This window comes from Eriocheir sinensis, chromosome 15 (assembly GCF_024679095.1).
Source record: "Eriocheir sinensis breed Jianghai 21 chromosome 15, ASM2467909v1, whole genome shotgun sequence".
NCBI lineage: Eukaryota > Metazoa > Arthropoda > Malacostraca > Decapoda > Varunidae > Eriocheir > Eriocheir sinensis.
The window spans coordinates 2,775,221-2,792,033 of NC_066523.1; the positions used below are offsets into that span (position 1 = coordinate 2,775,221).

At 43.7% G+C, this 16,813-nt stretch overlaps 1 long non-coding RNA gene across 1 annotated transcript in view; it reads left to right on the forward strand.

Moving 5' to 3' along the window:
• The window catches only part of LOC126998772 (uncharacterized), a 132,962-nt gene extending 117,958 nt beyond the window's left edge, over nucleotides 1-15,004 (forward strand). Inside the window, exon 3 of the long non-coding RNA XR_007752985.1 lies at nucleotides 14,914-15,004. This is a non-coding gene — a long non-coding RNA (uncharacterized LOC126998772). The remainder of the gene's footprint in view (nucleotides 1-14,913) is intronic.
• The last annotated feature ends 1,809 nt before the right edge of the window (nucleotides 15,005-16,813 follow it).

Genomic DNA, 16,813 nt, shown 5'->3' on the forward strand with positions numbered 1-16,813 from the left:
GCTAAAGGGCCAATAACTGTGAATATAGGAATAGAACGAGAAAAGAAACATAATTAACAAAACATAAAAGCTCTTAATAATTCCACTATCACTCCTAACTCATCTATTATCAAACCAACTCGTCCGTCACACCTGTTAATTACCCTTATGTAACACCTCAATACCTTTACCTTCCCCCTTGTCTCATTCGTCTATATCACCGCCTTTCCTGTCACTGCTATCTCTCCCATCTAATTATTCTTATCTATCTAACACCTTTCTCCACTTATCTCCTCCCTCACCGCATTAATCTTACCTCGTTTATCACCCGTTACTCCTCTTCCTGTCAGTTCGTCCTCTTTTTTTCTCTTCACTTAGTCATTGGTACAGTTTATTCGCTTCTCCTTGCTTCCCTTCTTCCCAGTCTCTTCATTCATTCCTATTGACACAACGAAAACTTTACTTATTTCCTTTATATCAATTATTTCTTTTGTTATTCATTTCTTTATCTCATTCATATATATTTCTTTCATTCATTTCTTCCTTCTCAATTTAAATTCCAGACAAATGTTCTCCCTATTCATTTTTTTTATTATCTAACTCTCACTTTTTCTTCATTTTCCTCCATTCTGTTCACTTTCCCGTCTACAGCAACGTCGCCTTTTCTATATTTGTAATTTCTATTTTCATTCACTTCTCTCTGCACACATGAATCACTCTCAAGACGAATGCTCTCCCTTTCATTTATTTTTGTTCTCTCCATCCGTAACTTCCTTTTCTTTATTCTCTTTTCTTTTGTTCATATTTACGTCTACTTCATATGACAGAAAGACAGACGGACAAACTCAGGAAAATACGGACAGACAGATAGACGGCAGACTCACGCAGAAAAAAAAAAACCCAGACATATGTAGACACAGACAAAGGACGTATTTAAAGGGAGAAAAAGAAACACAAACAGACGGAGAAATAGGAAGAGACAAAGACACACAGACAGAGAAACAGACAGACAGACACTGGATCCTCTCACATCCTCGACATCCCTCCCACGTTCACAGACCCACTTCATCTCCTTTCCTTTCCCACACTCCAATATGCAGCCTCCTCCTCCTCCTCCTCCTCCTCCTCCTTAACCCCTTGTCACTGGCCTGTCATTCACCCTCCCTCTTTCCTCTCTCCATCTTTATTCCATCTCACTCCTCTCCCCTTTCTCTCCCCCTTCCTCCACCTTGCATCGTTATCTCCCCTCCTCCTCCTCCTCCTACTACTACTACTACTACTACTACTGTTACTACTACTACTGCCACTACTACTACTACTACTACACACACACACACACACACACACACGCACCTGTCCGCCGCTTACCTGCTGGACGCGCCACCACCCAAGGTCTTGTTTGTTGCTGTTGTTGTTGTTGATGTTGTTTTTGTTGTTGTTTACCTTGCACGCCGCGACGCCTCGTTACTCCGACACGCCTCTGGAATAACCAAGGCAAGGGGGGAGGGGAGGGGTGGGGTGGAGGAGGGAAAGAGGGGGGGAGAAGGGGGGGATTAGATGGGTAGAGGGGGAGAGAGAGAGAGAGAGAGAGAGAGAGAGAGAGAGAGAGAGAGAGAGAGAGAGAGAGAGAGAGAGAGAGAGAGAGAGAGAGACTATTAGAGCTCTTGTTCAATGTCTAGATGCCTTTTGTTGTTTTATTTGCATTATTATTTTTACAAAGAGGCAAAGAGAACCAAGAAGAGGAGAGAAGTAGAATGGACAATAGAAAGGGAAATAAAATAAATAAAAATAGCGAAAAAGGAAAATGGAAACAGAACAAAAGAAAGAAAAATACATGTAAAAAAAATAAAAGTAAGTAAAACGAAAAAGCAATAAAAAATAGCAAAACGGAAAAAAATAGAACCGAAATTAATGAGCAAAAGGAATGAAGTAAGGAAGGAAAGACAGAGGAAAAGAAGGAGAAGCAGAAGCAGAAGCAGAAGGGGATTATAAGTGAGGATTAGAGACGAGAAAGATGAGGAGAAACGAAGATAAACACCAGAGATGGATTAATGAAGAAAAATAGCGAAGTAGGAGGAGGAGGAGGAGGAGGAGGAGAAGAAGAAGAAGAAGAAGAAGAAGAAGAAAGGAAAGAATTACAGCTTCCCAACATTTTATTTTCATTATTTTTTACCTTCATTCAAACACACACACACACACACACACACACACACACACACACACACACACACACACACACACACACACACACACACACACACACACACACACACACACACACACACACACTTTATCCCTTAGCAGTGTCGTAAAACAGGAGGGGTCCGTGTTACGTTCTTGATCTATTTACACGAGGAAGCAGGAAGACCGGGAGGAGGAGGAGGAGGAGGAGGACGACGACGAGTAAGAGAAGGAGGAGGAGCAGAAGAAAAGGAAGAGTTGATAAAAGAAAGTTAAATAAGAAGCAGAAAAATATAGAAGTAACTGAAGAAGATGAAGAAGATGATGAAGAAAATGGAATACGAGTAAAAGGAGTATGAAGAATGAGAAGAAGAAGAATAATAAGAAAAATAAAGAAGGAAGAGAAAGGAGGGTAAGAAAATGGCGAAAGCAGGAGCATCACACACTTGTAAAAAGAAAAGGAAAAAAAAAACCGGATACGAATATTAACGGGAGTCATTTCCTTGTTTTCTTATACTTCATCTCCACTATAAGGTTAGATTCGAATTCCCTTTCACTGAATATTAATATGAAACGATGGAGGGCTGGAGGAAAACAGAGGATAACGAAGATAGAGAGAGGAAAATGCGATACAAAAAACATGAAACGCGCGAGAGGAACGTAAAATTAAAAAGTAGGAGAAAGTGATAAGATAGAAATAAAATAAAGCAGAGGTAAATAAAGAAAGAGGAACAAATAACTGATAAAATTAAGATAAAGAAAAAAAAGAAGACAAAGAAGAAAAACATAAAATGAACGAAAGCGAGAAGATGAAGAAATTGGAAGGCAAAGATACAGAAGAAGCAAATTAAAGAAAGTGAGAGAGAAGTAGAAGATTAATGAAAGGAGGGGGTAAAAGAGAACAAGAGAGAGAGGAGAGAGATAATGGAGAGAAACTTGATGAAGCGACAGAAGGCAACAATAATAACCACAAAAACAAACAAACAAACAACAACAAGAAAACCAATAACAACAACAACAACAACAACAAGAGTAATAAGACCAATAAGAGGAAATAGAAACGAACCAAGAAAAAAAAAAAAGAGCAGACGAGATACGAGAAAACAAGGAAAAGTTAAAAATAAGAAAAAGAGAAAGATCAAGAAACCTCAAACTCAGCCCACATTCCCCTCAAGCACACCGCAAGAGGAGGAGGAGGAGGAGGAGGAAGAGGAGGAGGAGGAGGAGGAGGAGGAGGACCAGAAGCTAAGGGTTGAGCGCTTACAACGTGCGCCGACTACAAAAACATTATCTTGAACGCCATTTTCCAGCTACGTTCTATGTGAGAGAGAGAGAGAGAGAGAGAGAGAGAGAGAGAGAGAGAGAGAGAGAGAGAGAGATGATAAAGGTAGGATGAATAAGGAGATAGTGAAAAAAAGCAAGCAAAAAACATGCAATGGAAGGGAATTCTTAAAAAGGGGATGAGAAAAGAAGGGATGGAAAGGAGAGAAGGAAAAAAGGAAATGAAGGAAGAAGGGAATAGAAACAGGAGGGAATAACAGAAGGAGGAAATGAAGGAAGGAGGGGATGAAAGGAAGGAATTACACGAAGAGGCAATGAAAGAAAATGGGGAATGAAGAAAAGGGAGTGAAAGAAGGGAATGAAAGGAAGTAATGATCAAAAGGAATGGAAGGAGAGAAGGAAGGGAGGATTGAATATAAGAAGGGAATGAAGGAAGGAGAGAATGAGATAACGAGGGAGTGGAGGGAAGGAAAGAAGGAGTGAAAGGAAGGGCGTAGGAAAGGAAAGGAAGGATGTGATGGGAACGCCGCCTGGGTGAAAGTTTAATAGGAGAATGAAGGCGCCGTGTGTGTGTGTGTGTGTGTGTGTGTGTGTGTGTGTGTGTGTGTGTGTGTGTGTGTGTTCGAACGTGCGTGCAATCTGAGTATAAAGAAAAATAATAATTCTAGGATCAGAGAGAGAGAGAGAGAGAGAGAGAGAGAGAGAGAGAGAGAGAGAGAGAGAGAGAGAGATCTGGATGGTGGAGGAGAAAGGTGGCGCCTGTGGTGGTGGTGGATCATCAGGTGGAGGAGGAGGAGGAGGAGGAGGAGGAGGAAGAAGCGAGCCCCGCGTGTCATTGCGTGGAGAAACTGTCATAATTAACAGAAGGAAAAACTTAACACGATGGAGAGATAAGTCTACAAAAACAACAATAACAACAACAACAACAACAACAACAACAATCAAGCCACTTTGAGCCTCAGGAAGCATGGAAGAGCAGGCACCTTCACCATCATCATATCATCATCATCATCTTCATCATCTTCTTCTTCTTTTTCCTCTTCTATTTCTTATTTTTGTATTCCTTCATTCTTCTTCTTACGAGGTTGCTTGCTTTAGTGATTTAGTTTTTTTTGTGGGTACTTTAATGACCTTAGGAATGTACCCCAAAAAAGTGATAAGATACAAATATAAAGATAAGCAAAGATAAAGAAAGAAAGAAAGAGAAAAGCGAGTGAAAGCCTAAAAGGAAAAACGCAAGAAGGTAAGAAAGAAAGTTAGAAAAAAGTATAAAGAAAGAAAGAAAGAAAGAACGAGAGAAGAAGAAGAAGAAGAAGAATTTAGTGGGAGTTTCTATCTTCTCTGTTTCTGAGAGGACAGTTACAGGAGGAGGAGGAGGAGGAGGCCGATAATTAGAGGTAGATAGTGAAGATGCGGCCGTGGAAGTCAACATCAACGAGGGGCAGAAAAATGAGGGTAAAAAATGTGAAGAAGGATGTAGAGAGAGAGGAAAAAAAAACAAGACGTGGATTCCTAGGTGATGGAGGAGGAGGAAGTGGAGGAGGAAGAGGCAGAAGATGAAGAAGAAGAAGAAGAAGAAGAAGAAGAAGAAGAAGAAGAAGAAGAAGAAGAAGAAGAAGAAAAGGATGATATTGATGATGATTATGAAGAAGAAATAGAAAGAAGAAAAAGGAAAAGAAGAAAAGAGGAAAAAAGAAGAAAAATAGAAGGAAAATGATGATGAATTATTTGACGAAGGAGAAAAGAAGATAAAGAAGGAAAGTAAAATAAAGAAAAAATATGAAAAAGGAAGAAAAGAAGAAAGGAAGAAAAGGGATAGAAAGGAATAAAAAATGAGAAAAAAGGAGGAGAGGAGGAGGCGAAGAATGAGAGAGAGAGAGAGAGAGAGAGAGAGAGAGAGAGAGAGAGAGAGAGAGAGAGAGAGAGAGAGAGAGAGAGAGAGAGAGAGAGAGAGAGAGCACAGTTCACCTCCCGGGGCATTAGTAACCTTCACTTGAGGTTCCTAGGGACTGAGTATCGAGGATAGATCTTAATGGCTCTTCCCCTTCATTGCACACACCATCATCATCATCATCATCATCTTCAGCATCTTCTTTTTCTTCTTCTCCTTGTTCTTTTTGTTATTTTTATTGTTATCTCTTCTTCTAGTTCTTCTTCTTCATCATTTTTTTTCTGCTTCTTCTTCTGATTCGTCTGCTTCTTGTTCTTGTTCCTCTTGCTCTTCTCCTTTTACTGTTGTTGTTGTTGTTGTTTTTCTTCTTCTAACCCTTTATCTGTCCTGCTGCCAAATTTTACCTGCGCTACCGCACCGTGTGTGTGTGTTTGTGTGTGTGTGTGTGTGTGTGTGTGTGTGTGTGTGTGTGTGTGTGTGTGTGTGTGTGTGTGACCTCTTCTCTCTCCCTAATTTGTCCTTTCCTCCTGGCTGAACCTGTCTCTTCCCTCCTCCCTTTCTTCACCCTCTTCCTCCTCCTCCCCCCTTCGTACTCCTTTCTCCTCCTCCTTCTTCCTCCTTGACCCTCCGTCCATTTTCACCTTTCCTGACATCTATCTTCTGACATCTCTATTTATATTTTTTTTCATATATATTTCCTCTCATCAAATTTTCTGGTATTTTTTGTTGTGTTTTATTTTTGTACTTTTTTTCATGTCAGTCTTCGCTTCGTTCTTATCACTGAACGTCTACCTCCTAATTATATTCCATTGTTTATGTTTTTTATGCGTGTCCGTCTGTCGTGTGTGTGTGTGTTTGTGTGTGTGTGTGGGTGTATATATACTTAGTGGACCATCTGCCTTAACATTTTGGGAATACATCAAATCTTCTCTTTGTCGCATAAATGGAGTTAATATTTATAACTTGAAGTAAAATAATTATATGCAGAATGTGTGACCGATGGACGCATGGAACTGAAAAGAAAGTAAAATAAAAATAAGTATTAGTGACAAAAGTATTCTCAGGAAGGTCATGCTCGTGGCCTAGACGCTCAAAGGTCAACACCACTCTGGCTAAGAGAATGAATGACACAACCGTCGAGGAGGAGGAGGAGGAGGAGGAGGAGGAGGAGGAGGAGGAGGAGGAGGAGGAGGAGGAGGCGATGTTGAGGCGGAAGCGGTGTTGAGGGCAAGACTGATAGGGGCGGGGAAACGCAATTGAGGAAGTGACTGATTGATGCACCGGGGGAATTGATGACCAGGTAAACGTTTGCGCAGGTGAATCGTCTTTTGTTTTTCCATTTGTGTTGCGGATGTTGTAACGTCTGTGTTGTCTGCTGTTCCTTCAATACAACACCGGTTCTTCTTATCTTTAGCGTCAATCTCTCTTCTGATGTGGCAGCATTTATTACTACGTGGGGGTTGAATGCATAAATGTGTGGTTGTGTGTGTGTGTGTGTGTGTGTGTGTGTGTGTGTGTGTGTGTGTGTGTGTGTGTGTGTGTGTGTGTGTAAACTTATCTTTGTATGACTTAAATATTGTCCGTAATACTTATGCTTATTTGTCGATGTGCTAGATAGAGATAGATTGATAGATAGATAGACAGATAGATAGACAGACAGATAGATAGACAGAGAGAGAGAGAGAGAGAGAGAGAGAGAGAGAGAGAATGTTTTCTTAATTGGTCAAACGGCTCAGGTGACGTAGAGGAACCACCTGGTCTGAAGGAGGAGGAGGAGGAGGAAGAGGAGTCTGGTAGCGGTAAAGTTGGGTAGGAGGAGGAGAAGGATGCGAGAGAGAGAGAGAGAGAGAGAGAGAGAGAGAGAGAGAGAGAGAGAGAGAGAGAGAGAGAGAGAGAGAGAGAGAGAGAGAGAGAGAGAGAGAGAGAGAGAGAGAGAGAGAGAGAGAGAAAAAACAATCATAAGAGGAAATTGTAGGTGGCAAGTCCCTCGTGTCAGGCAAAGGTGTGTGCTTGCTTGATGGAGGACGTGTGTGTGTGTGTGTGTGTGTGTGTGTGTGTGTGTGTGTGTGTGTGTGTGTCTCTCTCTCCCGCACATTTACATAACCAAACTGTATATAAAGAAACACGAACACGACCCTCCCTTAAAAAGACTCCTATTTCTATGTACCGAAGGAAATGAGATAATTGTTTTGCGCCTTAAGTGTTTACTGCTACCTTCGTCTTCACTGCTTCTTTTACCCCCTTCGTGACCTGGCCAAAGGTGAGGATAGGGCTGGGATCTGTCTATCTGTCTATATCTATCAATCAATCTGTCTAACTATCTGTCTATCTATCAGTCTGTGTTTGTTTGTCCTGATGATCTTCGTTACCTGAACCGGATCCAGGATACAGATACGTCAAGGATAATATGAGGAAGAAGAGGAAGACAAAGAAGAGAAGGAAGAAGAAAATAAATAGTCGAGGTTTGGCTACACTGGGCAAGGCTAGGGAAGGATTTGTTGGGCTTGGTGATAGTCGCTGTAAAACTTGACAAGGCTATGTGGACGGGGTATGAGGAAGAGGAAAATGAAGTGAAAGAAGAAGAAAATGAAAAGTCTTGGCTTGGCTGGGCGGGGTGACGGTCGCTCTGAGGCTGGATAGGACTGGGTTGGTCTGGGCTGGACTGGGTGATGGTCGATGTGAGGCTGGACAGGGCTGGGTATGTAGTTCTTTGTGGCTGACCATCTTGGGTGAGGAGGCCGTCGCTGCTCCTGCTCCGGTCCGGTATTTTGTTTGCTCCTCCGCCCTGGTTTGCCGTCTTCTGGGGTTACGGGTTCTGGTCCGGTCTTGTGGTGTTTGTGTTTGAATTGCTTATGTGGTGTAAATAGAGCTGAGAAGTGGTTTGGATCAGGCTAATTTGTGTTTTTGACTTTGTGATTATGGATTTTTTTTTTTTTACAGGAACGGGGATCTCTGAAGGGTTAAAGATAAAGAAACAAAAGGTCCCGTTGCAAATAGCGTGTTGTAAAAGTTTAAAAAAATTACCCCAGAAGCATTTGCAGAGGCGTCTTGATAATTTGTCTTCTGTTTTGCTTTTTGATTTTATAATAGACTAATTTATGTTGTCTTGTCCTTGTGATTATGGAATAGATCAGTTTCTGCTGTGTTTGGCTTTTTGATTATGGTTCACCAATGTCTGTACGTTGACTCAGAATCCACTGTGTGACTTCAATTGTAGTTTATGTAAGTTTAGTAAGTAAGGATGGACTGAATCATAATGCAATAGACTCAACGATTATGTTTACTAGATTTGATTAGAAGTGTATGCAAGAATTTGGATGAACTGGGTAGGCCCGTGTCCAGTTAGCTTGTTTGGTACGAAGGGTTGGTTTTACTAGACAAATATGGTCTACTAAGCTAAAATACATCGGGTTAGGCTGCGTACTGAGAGCTGTTACTATAATAAGGTGAGCTGAGGATAATGGAGTTGGTGGTGACGAAGTAATTTTCTCTACAGATGCATTTTGTTTATCAGCTGTGTTCCACTTTTGTGCTTCCCGTCGTATTACAGAAGCTCTGAAAACGGAAATCCTGGTTTGTGCCGCAAGTTTGGGATGAATTCTACACAAGCTTAAAAAAATTGTGTTCTTGGGGTCCAACAGTGTTCTTGAGGCAGGAATGCGATTCTTTCTTATGTCTTTGAACCCTTTGGACTCCGCAGCACTCCATCGGACTAGACGACTTGGACAGAGTGCCGGCGTGGACTAATTCCCTTATACCTGAGTGGATCCGCTTTTATGGGGTTAAATTACGGTCGGGGAGATTGAATTGCATGTTTGTGTCGCCGCGTCGTCGAGGAGGAGGAGCCCCGGGGAAGGAGAAGGAACCCCGGACGTCCCTCTCTTGGCCCTCAACCTCTCGTGCCGCCCCGTCCTTTGGCATCGGATCCCAAGTCGGGTTTCATTGTTTTCCATGTCGGATCAGCGGCGTTACGGTGCAGGAGTGACGCAGCAGTGATCGTCAGCCGGGCGTGCGCGAGGGAGGGAGGGAGGCAGGGAAGGCGAGAGGCAGGGATGGAAGGAGGGTGGTAGCGAGGCAGGTGTGTGTGTGTGTGTGTGTGTGTGTGTGTGTGTGTGTGTGTGTGTGTCGTCCATTGCTCTCTCGATCTCTCTCCTTGCTTTTGTTGATTTCCTCGTTCGAAGGGATTGAGTCGGGATGTGCTGTTATTCTTTTTTTTCCTTCAGATTGTGTCCCAAGGTTACATTATGTCATGTGTGTGTGTGTGTGTGTGTGTGTGTGTGTGTGTGTATTTAGGGGGATAGAGTTTACCGCGCGTGGTCAGTTCATAGTTTTTTCGTTGTTTTACCTGCAGAAGCGAACGGGAGCTGATTGGTATAGTGACCCGTCCGTTCTTACCTTCCCTTACCTCGAACGTACCCCAAAGCCACGTCCATGAACTTGATCCCTGAAAACAAACCCTGAGAGTCCTTAAACTACCCTTGAACCAGAACCGTGAATTTGCATATCGGGTCTTACACTCAAAATGGAACCTCGAATCAATCAATCAATCAATCCAAACCAAGTCGTGAGCCAGTCCTGTATATGTGAACAACAACAACCAGGACAAGAAGAACCAGAAAAGAACCAGAACAAAAAAAAAGAATAAGTAAGTTCTGAGTCACTCCTGAAGAACCCCCGAGCCACCCTTACCCTCATTAACTCCTTGAATTCATAACCAGATTTTGTAATTATTGTTGGTATTCTCGGACGCTTCGGCCTCTCGCTTTTACTATTTCTCAAGACCGAAAGGAGATGAATCGATACAGAAGCTATGTCATACTACCACCAGGGTCATAAAACTATCCTTGGAAAATGCCCACGACTCCTATGAAAGCTCTGTCAAATATGTGTTCTCTGGCGCCGAAATGTGTATAAAAATATGGCCCTATCCACTTGAAAAATAATCTTTGAACCAATCAAGTACAAGATATTTGGTCCATATGCTTGAAAATACCTTGGTACCAATTTTGAACCAACTTTAAACTCGCCTTCAACACACTTCCTCTTAAGCCAGCACTTACTTATCCTTGCTACCTTGATTAAACACTCCTAAAGCACTCTCTGATCCAGCCTTAAACGACCGGAACAGCCTTGTACCTTGAACCAGTCCTATACAAGTCTTTCTAATCCTAAACAAGTGGAGAACCAATCCTAAAAAAAGTTGAGTCAGTCTTGAAAGAGGGAAGAAGAGGAGGAGGAAGAAGAAGAAGAAGAACAAGAACAAGAAGAACAAGAAGAACCAGAACAAGAACCAGAACAATAACTAAAAAAGAATTAGTAAGTTCTGAGCCACTCCTGAAGAACCCCTGAGCCACTCTTACCCTCATTAACTCCTTGAACCAAAGAGACTCAACCACCCAACCCGAAGGAGGCCGAGGGCGAGAGCGTGCATGATGGGCTCTGAGACAACGGACCGCGGCTCACCTTCACCTGTTATTAGGCCCAGGTGTGATGCCATGACGTGCAGTGCAGTGACCAGGTGTGAGCACGGAACAGCTGGGAGGGAGGGAGCAGGTGTGTGTGTGTGTGTGTGTGTGTGTGTGTGTGTGTGGATGGTGTTTTTTCCATTGTTTTAGCTTCCTCTTTTTTTGGCTTCACTGCGCATGTTTAAGTTTTGTTTGACTTTTCTCCTTTGCATTTTATTTTTTTCTTTTGGTTCCTCTGCGACCCGTTATTTAATGTTATGTGCTTTTTTTTATAGTTGCTCGATGGCCAATGCAACGGAGATGAGCACTGAGGCCACGCACAGCTACAGCGTATACCTTTACCTTAGACATTGCGTTATTTTCTGTATTTCATTGCGTCTCATGTGCCAAGTTTTCGTATTTACTTCTTTTTTATTGTATTTTGCCAATGTCCAAAGTGTTAAACTAGAATGCCTCGTGTTTAACTATTCTCTTTTTCCTCCTCCATTTGCTCATCGTTTTCTTCGGCTACTTTGTATTTAAATCCAATGTTTTTGTTACAACCATTTTCGTTCCTCTGTTTTCTCTCGTTGACTAGTCCGTGTGTTGCCTCTGTCTGCCTTCTCACCCGCCTGCTTGCCTACCCGCCCGCCCGCCCGCCCGCCTACCTGTCTGCCTGCCTGCGTGCTTGCTTAATTGCCGTGCTGTGTCCGGGTGTGGCTGCGGCGGAGTGACTTTCCTGTCTTTGGCTCCCGTTGCACGTCTATCGAGGAGTGGGGAAAGGCGTGCCGGGGCGCTGTGCTGCAACTGTATTTCGTTTTCCTCTGCGTGTGTTGGGTGCGATTAACGATGTGTTCCGCTGGGCTGGGCTGAAATGGGTTGGGTGAGGCTGGGTTGGCGTTGGGTTGATTTGGATTACTGTTTGTTTGGGTTTGGTTTGGTTGGGTTGGGTTGGAATGAGTTGAGGATCGAGTTTGTGACGTTGTGTTTGTGTTTATGCTTGTGCTGCACCGTGTTGGGATAGTTTGTGATGTTTTTTTTTGTGTGTTGCGTTTAAGCTTGTTTGCGTTGCGTTGTGATGGCTTGGTTTACACACACACACACACACACACACAGAAGGAGGCAGAGGTAAGCAGCCAGACAGGTAGACGAGTAGGATGGAGGAGGAGTTGGAGGTGGAAGCGGAGGCAGGTGAGCAGGCAGGCAGGTTGAGAGCAGGCAATCTCTTAAAAACATAAATAAAAGTAAAGATAACCACAAACCAGACACCAAAGGAGTTTACCCTTAATGAGCTTCAATTAATTACTGAGTTTAATCTCCTTCATTTACACGGGCACAGCTAAGTGTTATTGCCTGCTGTGTGTGTGGCGCGGGGGTATTTTTTTATAGTTCTTCCTCTTCTTGTGTATCTTTTTGTTCTTCTTTGTGTCTCAGTGGATGCAATTCGGTGGCTCAGCATAATATTTGCTTATTGCTTACTTGTTTATTTTATTTTCATTTGTTTTTTGTTTATTTTGTTTTCATGGTTGAGTTTGGTTTCTGGCAACGCATTTTATTTTCCGAGGATGCTGCTGGTTTGGCATGATTTTCTTATAACATTTTTATTTTTATTTGAGGGTATTGACTTAAGTGTACACCAATGCACTGTAAAGGAAGACAGATTTATGTTTATTAATGTTTAACTGTATCTGCCATCGTTACCCAAACACACTATCGATTTTTTGAAGCCTCCGTATATGTACATGCATTTAGACTTATTTATATGTTTTTTCAATTTACTTTATACTTTCATTTACTTCACCTTACGAAAATAAATTTGTACTTACATCTACCTGTTTTCTTCGAGTGTTTTATTGTGTCTGTTTGTGTCCGTTGTAAATACCGTTTCGTTCATACATATCTTACACGCTGTTTACTGTTAAATGGATGACCGTCAAGGCACCGACCCCTCCACTTTTGCCGCCGCCGCCCGCGCACCTGGCCCCCGCGCGGCACCTCTCTGGGGCGCGCCCTCCGAGGCTCACCTGTTGACAAATGGATTCTAATTTCGGGGTTGTCTGGCGCGCGGCGGCTCGTGGGGTATCCTCTGTCCGTCCGACCATTCGTCTTCCCCCTATCTAGATACCCTCCATTTGACTCGCGCCAGACTACCCTCACTCGAAGGCTTTCCCCCGCGGCCTCCTCAACCTCATCCGCCTCTCTCCCTCACTTTAAGACTCTACCCCGCGGCCTCCTTAACCTCCTCTGCTTCTCTCCCTCACTCTAAGACTCCTCCGTGCCCCCCTAAACCTCCCCCTCCTCTCCCCCCCATTTTGCCACTCCCCTTCGGCCTCCTCAACCTCACCCGCCTCTCTCCCTCACTTTAAGACTCTACCCCGCGGCCTCCTTAACCTCCTCTGCTTCTCTCCCTTACTCTAAGACTCCTCCGTGCCCCCTAAAACCTCTTCCTCCTCTCTCCCTCATTTTATTACTCCCCTTCGGCCTCCTCAACCTCACCCGCCTCTCTCCCTCACATTAAGACTCTACCCCGCGGCCTCCTTAACTTCTGCTTCTCCCCCGCACTCTAAGACTCCTCATTGCCTTCCAAAACCTCCCCCTCCTCTCCCTCTCATTCTACCACTCCCCTTCGGCCTCCTCAACCTTACCCGCCTCTCTCTCTCACACTAAAGCTCACCCCCGCAGTCTCTTAAACCTCCTGCTCCTCTCTCCCGGACATCTTTTTATTCTCCGGTTAGTCAGTGGCACCACCAGCCTATACTACAACCACTAGCTGAGTTAATACTATACTAACTTCACTGCTTTCCTCTTATCTAGCCACGCAAATCTGCTTTCCTCATCCCCCAGTCTCATTAGTTTTCTCCTCATTCTTTTAATACGTCAATATCCACCAATATCCACATTCTCCGCCACGACCACTACCAGCGCTTCTTCTCTATGTTAAGTTTACCCACCCGTCAACTATGTACAATCTCTTCCCATTTAACTCTTTGCATTCTCTCTCCGTCTGTCTGCTTCCTACTCATATATGCTTTCCTTTTCCTCCGATACATAAACATCCGTAGCCACCACCACCACCACCACCGCCTTCCTTTCTCAAGCTACCATCCATCTAACTCCTTTTATAATGTCTTAGTTGGCTTTCGTATTATTTTTTCCATTTTCCTCTGATTCACAAACATCCGTAGCCACCACCAACACCAACACCACCAACACCACCTTCCTTTCTCAAGCTACCATCCATCTAACTCCTTTTATAATGTCTTAGTTTGCTTTCGTGTTATTTTTTCCCATTTCCTCTTGTCCACTATTACCCGTCGGTACACCAAGACCCCAATCAGTTCCTCTTCTTGTATATTTTTCTTTCCCTCTGAAACATAGACATCTGTAGCCGCTCCCAAGTCCAACCAAGGTAAAGAGAACCAACTACCTTTCATTTACGTCCCTTTATAATTTCTTAGTGGGCTTTCATCTTATTTATTCCCCATTCATTTTAAAAACCATTATCTGAAGCTACCCTGAGACCCCCAACCAGTTCCTCATCTTCTGGCAGGCTATCCACCCACTTAGCTCTCTTTAGAATGTCCTGTCCATATTCTTCAACGTATCAGACTTCCATTACAACTATTTCCTATTTCCCAAGACTACAGCGAAGATTTACCGGGTTTTCAAGGATAGTATTCATGTTCAAAGGTTAAGCAAACACTATATGTATTACAAAATAGCCCGTGGTAATCTCAACAACTTCTAGGGGAGGATTTTCAAGTAGGCGAACTGAGATGCCGATAGTTTTAAGAATACGAGTTAGAATCTGTGTCTGGTCTCCTCTCATATCGTTTTTTCGTTTCAGTAGAAGAAGAAGCAAGATAAGCAGAGTCGAGAGGCTTTTCATATAGGCGAACTGAGATGTCGATATGTCAAAGAATATAGGCTAGAATTTGTCTGCTTTCCTCCCAGACTTTTCCCCTCTCGTTTCAGTAGGAGGCAGAGGAAGCAGGTGAAGCAGGAGTCGAGAGGCTTTTAAAATAGGCAAACTGAGATATATTTAGAAGCAGGAGAAGAAGGAGCAGAGAGGCTTTTCAAATAGGGGTCGAATCTGTGCTTGCTTTCCTCTCTAATAGCTTTCTCCTTTCGTTTCAGCAGCAGGCAGAGGCAGAACAAGCAGGAGGAGAGGCAGCAGCAGGACTAGTCAGCGGCGCCACAAATGGACTCGGCGCTCAGTTCCCGGCAGGTGAGTGATTCGCCCATTTACCGAAGGCAGGTGAGGCGCGTGACGTCACTCCGGCTGCGTCACTCCTCCGCCAATCAGAGTGCAGCGAGCGTGACGAAATTCGGGAAAGCGCGTATTCCGTGTTTGCGAGACGAGGTCGGTTAAATACAGCAGTCAATATTATTTACTTATTTCTTTTTTTCTGGTCTGGCATATGAAAGGCGTGGCTTGTTCACTGTAACGGAGGCCTCTGTGTGTGTTCGTTAACGAGGTCGAGCGTGTTCGGTTTGCAAAGTCAGTGTTCGGTGTAGCGGAGTTGCATGTTCGGCCTTTTTTTTAAATTGATCTACTTTGTTATACCTGGGAAATGCTCGCTATAAGAATTTGAGGTTTTAGATATCGAAGTCGTGTTCTCCGGATAAGCAAGTAAAGTTCGATATAACGGAGGTGTGTATGGGGTTTAGCCAAGGTTTGTTCGATTTAAGGAGGTGTGTATGGGGTATATCTAAAGTTTATTCGGTCTATGGAGATTTATATTCTGTAGAGCACGCCTTGTTCGCTATGCTGAGACTCGAATTCGATAAAACCAGCTTATGTTCCCTCTACCGTAAACTCCTATTCGGTATAATGATGCTGCCTTCTGTATAGGGAGAGTTGCTGTGTTTCCAGTAACTACAACATATTCGGTTTAACGTATTTAGAGTAACCAACACTTGTTCGGTATAAGGTAATGTGCACTGTTTTTCTTAGTAACCAAGGAGAGTTTGCTATTATGTAACGATGTATTTAGCTAACCAAGCCTTGTTCACTCTACCATAACGTGTATTCTTTGAACTAACCAAGTCAAGCTCACTAAAACGTAACCACTAACCACTAACCAAGTCGACTTCGCCTTAACGTATCATACTTTCGTCACTAACCAAGTCAAGTTCGCTAAAACGTAACAGTCTTTCTTCACTAACCAACCCGAGTTCGCTATAGCCGTGCCTCGTTCCGTATAGGGGGAGACGTGTGTTCGGGGTATTGAAAACGCCTTGGTCGGTCGGTCGGTCGGTCTTTCTGGCTTCCTGTTTCCTTTGATGGAGGCTCCGTGACTCGCCCAAAAAGGTGACCGAACGAGTGGCCGACGTGAGCGAGGGAGCTTTTTGCGCGTCCAGACTTTTTGGTTCATTAAATCTGCATGTTTGTTAAAACGAAGCGAGTGAAATGGAGCCCCTAGCCCGTGGTGGAACGAGAGGGAGGGAGAGGGAAGGGAAGGAGGGAAAAAGGGGTTGGAAGAGGAGGGTGGAAGGTTAGTATAGCTGGATGGAACGAAAAGAATGGAGAGGGAAGGGGATAGGGGGTGGATGAGCTGTGGAAAGGTATAGATGGATGACTGTATGAGTGGAGAAATGGATGAACTAACTGATATAGGAGGAAGGGGAAAAGGGAATAAGTGGAAGGGTGGTATAGATGGATGACTGTGTGAGAAGAGAAATGGATGACCACCTAAATGAAAGAGGAGGAAGTGGAAGAGCTGGAGGGTGGATGAAAGGGTAGTTTAAGTGGATGACTGTGTGTGAGGAGAAATGGATGACAAGCTAACTGAAAGAGGAGGAAGTGGAAGTGCGGGAGGGTGGATGAAAGGGTAGTTTAGGTGGATGACTGTGTAAGAGGAGAAATGGATGACCACCTAAATGAAAGAGGAGGAAGTGGAAGTGCGGGAGGGTGGATGAAAGGGTAGTCTAAGTGGATGACTGTGTGAGAGGAGAAATGGATGACCACCTATATGAAAGAAGAGAGAGCGGAAAAGTGGATTGGAGGGTGTGTGGATGGCTATAGATGGATGAG